The sequence below is a fragment of the Aethalodelphis obliquidens genome, unplaced genomic scaffold (genome assembly GCF_003676395.1).
Source record: "Aethalodelphis obliquidens isolate GAN/ISIS:26980383/991018 unplaced genomic scaffold, ASM367639v1 scaffold36, whole genome shotgun sequence".
Lineage (NCBI taxonomy): Eukaryota > Metazoa > Chordata > Mammalia > Artiodactyla > Delphinidae > Aethalodelphis > Aethalodelphis obliquidens.
In genome coordinates this window covers 7,676,000-7,687,880 of record NW_020837980.1, presented here as the reverse complement: position 1 = coordinate 7,687,880, position 11,881 = coordinate 7,676,000, and positions in this window count along the sequence as shown.

Sequence of the window (11,881 nt, the reverse complement as noted above, 5' to 3'; positions counted from 1 at the left end):
CCGCTGAGCCTGCGCGTCCGGAGCCTGTGCTCCGCAACGGGAGAGGCTACAACAGTGAGAGGCCCGCGTACCGAAAGAAAAAAAAAAAAATCCCCTTCACTATATTCCCTGTTTCTCTGCTGTAATTCCTGTCCAATGTCTTCCTAGCTCCTTCCACGGTAACTGCCTAACCATTTACCTACTCCCGAACCAGCTTTGTCCCTTTCTTTCTCTTCGCACTGGTCTCAGATCACTCTCTCCCAACTTCCGGACTCTGTGTCATTTCTCTTTGGCCTTATCCTCTATTGGGAACACACCAGAATTTTGCATGAGAAATTGAAGCCCCATAAGAGTAGATATAGGGCAAAATAAGATGATGAAAACTGAGTTTTATATTATGAGCTTTTACCTTGATTAAGAAAAAATTAAAAGTGGCAAAATACCAACATATTCAGTAATCAAAAAAACCCCAAAATATTTTATGTCCATAATTTTTTAAAAGTTGAAAAACACAAAGAACTGGCTTTATGCATCCTGGACCTCTGTCTCCACATATGGAGAACATTTGCACAGTAGGGGATTTTTTTTATTAAATCAGTAATATAAATAAAATGTCTTGTGTGAATGAAGGTTGTATATATAAAGAGAATTTTCTTCCTCTCTCAGGCCATGGGTGGAAATTTCCAAACTGAGTAATATGCAGTTGAAGATTACAATTTAAAACATGACATGTTCCACTAAGATTCAAAGAGTTTGTATATATAGGAATACAGTTTCACATTTGCACCCATATTATAGAGAATTTATAGTATAAATTCCTATTGTGAAGCATCTTACTAGTCTAAAAATATACTGTATTTCTTCATTTCCTTCACACAGAACCACGTGTAAATAACACAGCCTTGAACAGAGATGCTATTATTTCACCTTGACGTCAGGGTCATGTGAAGGTCCTACAGGACGTGTTCACAGAGAGGATAAAGGACCACTTATTGGGAGGTTCGAGTTTCAGATAGCTTGCTCAAATACCTTCATGGCTCTTCCCAATCACAAAATTCTATTGCCAAACAGCACTAAGAATGTCTGCATACGTGATACTAAACATCAAACAGTGGTTTGAATCCTCGGACATATGTACCAGTTTTAGCAATGGTTCATAAATAACTGCATGGTTACTTCACACACAGGGTACATGTACTGAGGCTCAGCCTTTATCCACGAATCATTTCTACACATGTTCTTTAGAGGAATAAAATACTTATTCTAAGACAGGGCATCTCAGACTTTTTCAGAAAGGCAGAGATCCAGAACATACGCTCTTACTTGCAGAACACCATTTTCCTGTAAAATACTTTAAAAAATACAATATATTCAATATATTTTTTACTTCATCTACACACCGTTTTTATATATTTTTACTAGCAACAAGAAATGCACTTCATATTATTTGGATACCATGTAAACGCATAACCACCGGCTCACACGTTTTAAAACAAAATAAAACACCCAACAAACTGCTGAGCCAAGAATAAACGATTGGTTTTGAGTTTTCCTGTGGATATGAATTTGCAGTTTCAGTTTCTTCTCTCATCGACTGGCAACCTTAAGCAGGAAAGTGGTGTCTGGAGCCAAAGACTTGTAGAAAAGGATTGGAGAACAATTTCAATTGAGAACATGCGATCCATTAACTTTTTTTCTTTTGCACACAGGGTAAAGGCGATCATTACTCCATATTACAGTCGAACGCTCCCTCTCTACAGCTTATGGAACACTAGTGCCCCGTGGGAACAAGTACGAGCAGCAGTGGATTAAAGGAGTGTGAAAGAGAGTTATTAGAAGCCTGAATGTGAGCCCTACCCATGGCATCAGGCACAAATATACGACTGAATGGAGCCTGGCCCAGCTCACTGTGGAAGCACACCCAGGCGAGGAGGGGCCTCAACCCTGCCTCAACCCTTCTTCCCTGGTTAGGGCACACGTAACGGATTTGATCAGTTGTAGCTACTGCCAGCATTATTCATGACTGATGATGGCAATAGGTGGCCATGAGGGGTACAGTTCACTAAGGGCGGATTCGTTACTCTTGAGAACCCCCCTGATAGTTCTGTCTACATAAATGAAGCTGCTTTCATTATTGTCCCGACAGTTTGAAGTACAAGCAAATTTAAACTGGTAAATTAAATTTAAGTTGGCTAGCAGCTTTTCTCCTCATGTGCAAATGAGAGAACAGAAGAAATTGAGAGGCTCCTAAGGATATTAAGGACCCCGAGGTTCACGTTATGACTTTTGCAAGAAAAGGACACCTCTAACCTTCACTAGGAACAGAAAATAAATGATCAGCGTGGATAATACTGTGCCTGAAATTATCCTGTGTCGTTTGTTTGAGACCCTGCCTGTTAGAAAGAGGTGAGAAACCAGACATCTGAGATGGAATGAGAAAATTCATGCAGTGTGAGGGAATGGAACTCTCTGACCTTTGGCCACATGTAGATTAGTTTGTAGGAGAAGAAAGACAAGCTGGACATTTTTATACACTGGAGATTTTCATTGGCTGTTCTATTATCCTTAGTTTTGTTGTTATTGTTCTGTGTTCATGTTTGTTTCTCCCTTATTTTCTGAGTAAATGCTTTTACAATTCAGAGCCATAATCAATAGTGAATACTACTACTACTAGCTATCATTTAACATACATTTCCTATTTGTGTTAAGTACTCTATGTATATTATTTCATTTCATCCTTTTAAGGATGTGTAATTATCCGTCTTTCACAGATGATGAAACTGACACTTATAGCAGTCAGATAATTGCCCAGAGTCACACAGCTATGAAGTGGCAGAACCAGGGCCAGAGTTCTGGTCTGTCTGACTTTAGAGATTGTATTCTTCATCATTATACTCCATCATTCTCTGAAAAATACAGAGCACCACTGTTTAAAAGACTATTGGACAGGGCTTCCCTGGTGGCGCAGTGGTTGAGAGTCCGCCTGCCGATGCAAGGGACGCAGGTTCGTGCCCCGGTCTGACAAGATCCCACATGCCGCGCAGCGGCTGGGCCCGTGAGCCGTGGCCGCTGAGCCTGCGCGTCCGGAGCCTGTGCTCCGCAACGAGAGGCCACAGCAATGAGAGGCCTGCATACCGCAAAAAAAAAAAAAAAGACTATTGGACAAACAGTCTATAATGATATAAATAGGTGACAGCCATGTTCCTTGCTCTTCTGAAATTTATTCTTTTGATGGGGCAGTAGTATCTGTGAATATGAAAAAATAATGCATGACAGAATGTGATAAAAATCAAAGGATAGTTCTGTTAAGAACTAGAAGAACTCAGGGAAGAATTAGTACTTTTGCTGTTGTGGTTAGAAAAGACTTCACAGAAGAGACGAGATATGTGTGGACCTCAAAGGATAGATAGGATTCGGAAAAGCAGAGAACAGGAAGGAAGGCATTTATTATCTTATATTTTCATGCATGTGTTCACTCAACAAATACATATTAATTGTCTGTTGTGACTAGACAGTGTTGAATGTACTTTTCTGGCGAGCATCAAAATCCAGGGGTAGACATGGGGTAGGCATATTAATGGCTGAGGCAGAGAGATGGCCTGGGTGTGCAGTCCTAGGTAGAGTCAGATAGATAGGGGAGACCAGACCAGGGAGGGCTGTGAACCAGGCCAAGGAGTAGAATATATTCTCAGTATGCATTATCTAGCCATTTACTTGTTCCTAATGGCTCAATAATTATATTAATTACTGGATATTTCAGGAGTTTCTTGCTTCTGTTTGTATGTAAGAATGTGTGTGTATGTTTTTCTTTTCCTTTTGTTTTTGGATTTATAAGAGTTCTTTATTTAATCCAGATCAAAGTTCTTTGCTGGATTTAGGTATTACAAATATATTCTCTCAGATTGTAATTTGTCTTTTTACTCTCTGAAAGGTGCATTTTATGACTAGAGATTCTTGATTTTAATGAAGTCCAATTTATCAATCTTTTTTCTTAATGACTTTGTGTCCTATGTAAGAAATATTTATTTAAATTGAGGCCATGGAAATATTAGACTATTTTTTCTCCTGGAAGTTTTACTTTTGTACCTTTAATATTTATGAACCACCTTAAATTAATTATTGTGCATAATACGCAGAAGGATTCAAGGTTTAGTTCTTCTATTCACAGAGTTATCCAGTAGACCCTGTACCCTTTACTGAGAAGACAGCATTCCTCCCATTGAAAGACAATAGTACCTCAGTTGTAAATCATGTGGCCATATGTGTTTGGGTCTCTATTATGTTCTATTAATTTATTTGTCTATCCTTGTGCCATTACTGTACTGTCATAATTAAGGTAATTTTATAGTATAGTATATAGGTCTTTCAAAAAATTTGTTCAATACTATCATGACTATTCTAGGTTCTTTGATTTCCATGTGAATTTTTAGAATCATCTTGTCAATTAAAAAAAAATACCAGCTTATATTTTGTTTGGGATTGCACTGAATCTACAGATCAATTTGGAAAGAATGGATTATCTCTAATCTTGCTTTCTGGTAATATTCTTGTCAGGTTTGGGTATAAAGATTATGCTGGGCTCTGAAATAAAAGCAAAAATAAATAAATGGAACCTAATTAAACTTAAAAGCTTTTGCACAGCAAAGGAAGCCATCAACAAAATGAAAATACAACCTACAGAATGGGAGAAAATATTCACAGATGACAACCAACAAGGTGTTTATATCCAAAATATATAAACAGCTCATACAATTCAATATCAAAAAAACAAATAACACAATAAGGGAATGGGCAGAAGACCTGAATAGATATTTAGAACACATAGAGATGGCTAACAGTCCCGTGAAAAGATGTTCAACATTGCTAATTATTAGAGAAATGCAAACCAAATCAACAATGAGCTATTGCCTCACACCTGTCAGAATGGTTATCATCAAAATGTCTACAGATAAGAAATGTTGGGGAAAAAAAAAAAAAAAAAAGAAATGTTGGGAAGGATGTGGAGAAGAGGGAACACTTGTACACTGTTGGTGGGAATATAAATTGGTGCAGCCACTGTGGAAAACGTTATGGTCAAAAAACTAAAAATAGAACTACCATATGATCCAGCAATTCCACTCCTGGGTACATATCTGGAAAAAACTGAAAATATTGATTTGTAAGGATATATGCACCCCAATGTTCATAGCAGCACTATTTACAATAGCCAAGATAAGGAAGTAACTCAAGTGTCCAGGAACAGATGAATAGATAAAGAAGATGTGGTATATATACACAATAGAATATTACTCAGCCATAAAAAAATGAAATTCTGTCATTTGCAGCAATATGCATGGATGTGGAGAATATTGTGCTTAGTGAAAAAAGACAGAGAAAGACAAATAGTGTATGATATTACTTATATGTGGAATCTAAAAAATAATACAAATGAATGTATGTAGTAAAACAGAAAACAGACTCACAGATACAGGAAAAAAACTAGTGGTTACCGGTGGGGAGAGGGAAGAGGAAGGGGCAAGTTAGGGGGATGGGATATAGAGATAAAAACTGCTATGTATAAAATAGATAAGCAACAAAAATATATTGAATAGCACAGGGAATTATAGCCATTACCTTGTAAAAAATAAAAAAAAGAAAGAATGAAAGATCATGCTGGTTTCATAAAACAAGTTGGTAAGTGTTTTCTCTTTTTCCATTATCTGGAAGAAATTGTGCAAGATTGGCATTATTACTTCTTTATATCTGGGGCAGAATTTACTGGTGAAACATTCTGGTTCTGGACTTTACTTTCTGGGCAGTTTTAAAATTCAATTTTAGTTTGAAAAATTCAATTACAGTTTTAGGACTGATTATATTTTCTGTTTCTTCTTTGTTGATTTCTGGTAGGCTGTGTTTTTACCAAAATTTTTTCAAAAGGAATCTGTGATGTTTTCTCCCTTTTCATTACTGATATTGGTTATTTGCCTCTTCTATATATTTTCCTCTTTGTTAATTTAATCAGTCTTTTTAAAGAACCAAGCACTGGCTTTTGATCCTTTTTATTATACGTTCTAAAACTTTCTTTGGGTTCAGTTTGCTATTATTTTTGTGAATACTTGAGATGGCTATTTAGATAATTACTTTACAGCCTATTTTTATTTTCTAATATAGGCAGTTAAGGCTTAATGGCATTTCCCACTAAGTATGGCTTTAGCTTTATTCCATAAATTTTACTATGTAGTATTTTAATTAACATTTCTTTAAATATATTTTTAAAATTTACATAATCTTTTAGATAGCTATTGCTTAATTTCCAAACATATGAAGATTTTCAGGTTATTTTTTTGTTAGTGATTTTTAACTAAATTCCTCTGTGCTCAGAGTACATACTCTGAATAATTTAAGCTCTTTGAAATTTTGTTGAGTTTACCTCATGGCAAGCATACGGTCTATTTTTGTAAAAATGTTTCTGTATTTTTGAAAAGAGTGCATGCTTTGAATTTGCTGAGTACAGTGTTTTATATGTCTCAATTAAACTAATTGCAATAATTGTGTTATTCAAATTATTTTTAGCCTTACCAATTTTCCCTACTGATTATAAAAATTACAGAGAGAAGTATATGAAAATTCATCATTTTTTTGCAAATTTTGTCTGTATTTTACATTTCTACCAGAAGTGCACAAGGATTCCCTTTTCCCTACATCTTCACCAACACTTGTTATTGCTTGTCTTTTTGATGAAAGTCATCCTAGCCGGTGTGAGGTGACATCTCATTGTGATTTTGATTTGCATTTGTCTGATAATTAGTGATGTTAAGCACCTCTTCATGTACCTATTGGCCATCTGTATGTCTTCTTTGGGAAAATGTTTATTCAGGTCCTTTGCCCATTTTTTTTACCAGATTATTTTATATATATATATATTTGCTATTGAGTAGTATAAGTTCCTTATATCTATTATTTCTGGCTGTGTTCAGGCACCTGTCTTGTTTCCTCATATTTTTGAGTATTCTTATTTTTTTAAATAAATTTATTTATTTTATTTATTTATTTTTGGCTGCATTGGGTCTTCGTTGCTGCACGCAGGCTTTTCCTAGCTGCGGCAAGAGGGGTCTACTCTTCGTTGTGGTGCGTGGTCTTCTCATTGCAGTGGCTTCTCTTGTTGTGGAGCACGGGCTCTAGGCAGGTGGGCTTCAGTAGTTGTGGCACACGGGCTCAGTAGTCGTGGCTTGTGGGCTTACTTGCTCCGCGGCATGTGGGATCTTCCCGGACTAGGGCTCGAACCCGTGTCCCCTGCATTGGCAGACGGATTCTTAACCACTGTGCTACCACGGAAGCCCTTGAGCATTTTTCATTGAGTAACAAACATAGTTTATGAAAAAATTATAGATGTAATTTAGGCCTAAAGTGATACATTCCTTTAGAGAGTATCTATTAGGCAGCTAGGGAAACTAGAAAGTCCGTATTAACTAAATCAGTTCAGTCAGGGGTTAAGATAATTTGAAGCTGGGTTTCAGTTTCTGTGAAGGCCAATCTATGTTTGGTTTATTCTTACTCCTAGGGTTTGACTTTTAAGGTTCCAATGGTTTGACTTTCAAGGTTCCAACCAGAAGTCTGGAGGGAGGTGTTACCAGTGCTTCTACTCTTTGTTGGACCTTGAACTCAACTTTTGTCCGCCATATCCATAAATCTGTAAAATCTCTGTTCATTTTCTCAACCAATTCTTCCTAAATAACCTGACAAATTTAGGGCAAATATGGCTGTAAAGATGGGTTATCTTTCTGGGTCTTTTCATTCTTCTGGGTCTTGGAATCATGATGCTTGACTGACTTGATAGTTTCCTGGTGTCTTTAGTTCTCTTACATTCTCTCAGCTTTTCTATTTGTTTTCAGTAGGAGAATTAGTCCAAAGTACCTGGGCAGCCCTTACTAAATCCTTATCCTCATATTGTTTAAATAAAATATTTCTATGCCTTTTAGTTCATCTATTTGCTATATTGGTGTCGTCAGTCAATAAAAGAAATATTCCCTTTAGTATTGTGCTTAGACAAAAGAGCTGGTCCTATAGCCTGTATGTTCTATGACAAATTTAAGATGAGATTCAAATTTATTTTGTTACTTGGAAATTTTTATTTGGCCTCATTATCTAGCTTTTTTATGGCTACTTCACTCTTCTCCTCCTTCTTTCACAGTGTGTTATGCAAATTTAATAAGACAATACCTGTGAAAGGTCTTTGTAAATGTATAAAGAATAATACACGTATAAGGTGGTATTACTATTCTAGATTCATCATCGTTTTTCTTGTAAAAACCTTGTACACATATTTTAGTGCCTCTGAGAAGGTTTTGGTGGGCCATTTGGCCCACCAAAGAAGTATTGTTCTGTACTGAATGATGACAACTGATTTATTCAGATCTTCTGGGAAGAAGGATCACAAAGTAAACAAAGTGAAACGGTTCATCTGCACATGAAACATGTATTATTAAGTAACTTGTCAAAATCATACAGCTTGTGCTTAATGGAAAAGGTAAAGCTAGTACATGGCAGCAGGGACTGAATCCAGGACCCTATGAATCTAATCCCATGGCATGAAATAGAAGCAGGAAGACAATGAAAATTTGAGAAAATTATTTTCAAAGACAAAATTTCAAAGATTTGAAAATCAAAAAGAAAAACTTCTCTCAACTCTGAGCTACTATGCTAGCATATTTCTGCTTCCCTCCCCCCCTCCCTCTTTCCTTCCACAGGCAAATATCTCTTGGGGGAAAAAGCTATATTGCTTTCATTTCCTTACTGCTTACTCACGTTAAATCCACTGTGATATGATTTGTTCCTTCATGGATAAATCATGCCTGCTCTTAGGGATCACAATGACCTCCTAGTAGACCCATCTAACGGCTTTAATCCTGCTCTGTTTCTATATGATGTCATTCTCTCTTGGCCTCTTTTCCTCCAAATTCTTGTCCAACTCCCCTTCCTCCTCTTTTTCTCCAAGTTCAGAGGATCACCTTGTGTCAGTCTTTGGCCCTCCCTCTCTTTGCTTTTTCCCTTTCCTATTTCCTTCAACAATTTCACCTTTTTTTTAATACATACCTGCAACCATTGTATCTTTATGACTCTAAAATCTCTAGTTTATGCTCTCCTCTTAAACTAATCCAGCAATTTCAACTGCCTACTGCAAGTTTCAGATTTTTCCAACTCTACTCAGTTGTCCCTGATTGTTAAGGACCTCCCGGATGGAAATAGAGCTCAACCCAGTCCTAGAATTAATGAGAACTCAGGCTGGCAGGACATACCAGCTACCTTCCCTGTGAACAAACAAGGTCTAGAAATAATGTAATTCTTGACTTCCTCCTGCCTGAGGTCAGGGTGCTTTGAAATTAACAGATCCATAAATAGGTGGAGAGCATAACATTTCAGTCTTTCATTGAAAGACCACAAGCCCCAGCCAGAAGGCTTTTTGGCTGGTCCTTCTGCTTAGGTCTCTGATGTCCAATTTTTATGCCAGTTTACCAGATGTTAGAATGCAGAGTATCCTCGTTAAAGGTCAACCTTGTACACTAGGAGATTGGTAACTAGAAGCGGGGCAGAAGTGGCTTTCATCAACCCTTTTAGCATAAATCAGTCCTCTTCCTTGTGGCTCAGTTTTGCTCTCAGCTTCTCTCGTTGGGCACTGAAAGTCTTCCCTGATGAGAGTCAGTCTTCACCTACTTCATGAGTCACCAAGGTCCATGCTATGAGGATCACTTCTGGTACATCATGGTACCTCCCTGAACCGGATTTGAGTTTGAAGCACTCTGGTTAAGATTATCCTTCCATGGACATTAGCCTTGATGTTCAGGACTTTATAAACCCTACCACCACTGATTACATCCCACACCTTGCTTAGCCCTCCCCCCTAAGCTCTTACTCTATTGGCACAGACAGTATTAGGACATTTATGATTGAACTCATTGGGACAGGACCTTGATGTCCCGTATTCTCTTGTGCTCACTATTTCTTCTAGTATTACTTTCACCCAGACACTCAATCTCTGGATCACTTCCTCATCTTTGACAAATATTCCTCCTTTGTTAGAATTCAATAAATCATCTATCAGTTTATTTTATTCTATCTCGATGACAACTCTCATCGATTCCTCCATTACCCAGCTAAAACAAAATACTCAGTTTTATCTCTCTTATCCCTTGCCTTTACTCATCTGATGCTCCAATCAAATTGATCTATGTAGTATCTTTGTATGTGCCCCTGGCTTTCCCACATCCATGCCTTTGTTCTGACTATTCCCACTGATAAGTATCACCCTTCCCAACACTGCTTTTGCCTCTAAAAATCTATTCAGTCTTCAAAACTAGTTTTCTCAGCCGTAAAATGGAATTAACATCTATTTCATAGAGGACTACATAAAATAATGTAAGTAAAGCATTTTAAATTGTTATTATTTTTAATAAAATAATAAATGGTCATTATTATTTTTATTCTTAATATTTATTACCCATATCTTCCATAAAGTATTTTTTCATTCTCCCAAACTAAAAATGATTTCTTTCTCTCCTGAATATCCATGGGATAGGTTTTCCATTTCTTTCCCATGGCATTATCACATTCTACATTACATTACATTACATTACATACATTACATTACATTACAGTTGTTTAGCACATGCCTTATCCAATCATAATAGACTCTAAGCTCCCCGAGGTCAGGGGCCATTTCTTGGGCATCTTTGCTCCTTCTCCAGTGGACAGAATAGATACCTTATAAGTATCTGCAAAAGCAATGAACGGATTCACCACAGTGGTAATTATAGCTTTATCACCATCTTTACTCACAAATTACATCTTGATGAAATTACAAATTAACAAATCCCATTCTACCTACAAATTGCACAGTGAATCATTCATCCGGAGGGTGATTACCCAGTTCTTTCTGGGAGGTGTTGGCAGACTCTGAAAGACAAGTGAAGATCTGAAGAAGGCAGTGTTGCTGTTCATAGGTCAGAAACTGGGAAGAATGTTTGTCCCTGGTGAACCTGTTCAATTCCAATATCAAATTTCTTCAATTCTTTTGGCTATAAGATATACCATTATTTTATCTACCACCAAGAAAAAAATCCAAGATAGCGAATCTAATAAAAGACCCTGGCATAAAGCCGGGATCCCCAAGGGACAACTTGAATTTTTCAACCTTAGCCTGGTAAGAGAGAAAAGAAAACTCTTCCCTGAGATTTTGAACCACAGCCATTACTCACATAGGTATGAGGTCTGCATTCACACCACCAATGTACTGTAAAAAGAACTCAGGAAGATAATTAAATTTAAAGTGGTCTCAGGTTGGTAGTGGCCCTAGGTAACTGTTGGAAATAAATGTTTATATAAGAAATTCAATCCAGGCAATACCAATGTCATAGATTGCCATTGATCATACGATGCATCTCAATTTCAGAGGTGTTAAATTGTGAAAAAATATCATTGCAGAATTGATGTAATTCATTGTTTCCATTAAGTATTGAGAAGGTCTGCAAATAACTCAGTGAAGGAGATAGAAAGTAAAACCAAACCTCTCTTTCTTTGACATTTTGACCAGGACCAATTGCTTCTCTTCCAGAGACCCATTAGGAAGTACCCCTGCATTCAGAAAATAGATTCAGAGAGGGTAGGGCATTTCAGGGTCTGTGCTGGTCTCATTGTCCTGTTTTATAAAGCCCATGGTGGGAGACTATTTGGGGTTTGGGAAGGGATGGTGAAAACCCATTCTCTAGTCCCAATGGACTGACTCCTTCTACCCACTGGGGCCTCAACTTCACTCCGCTGAGAGGCTTCTTGTTTTGTTCACCTGCCTGATTGTCCACTTGCTTAGTTATCTTCCTTCCCCCATCTCACAGAGCACAACAGGAAGCAGGTCACTTATGCAAGCAGACAT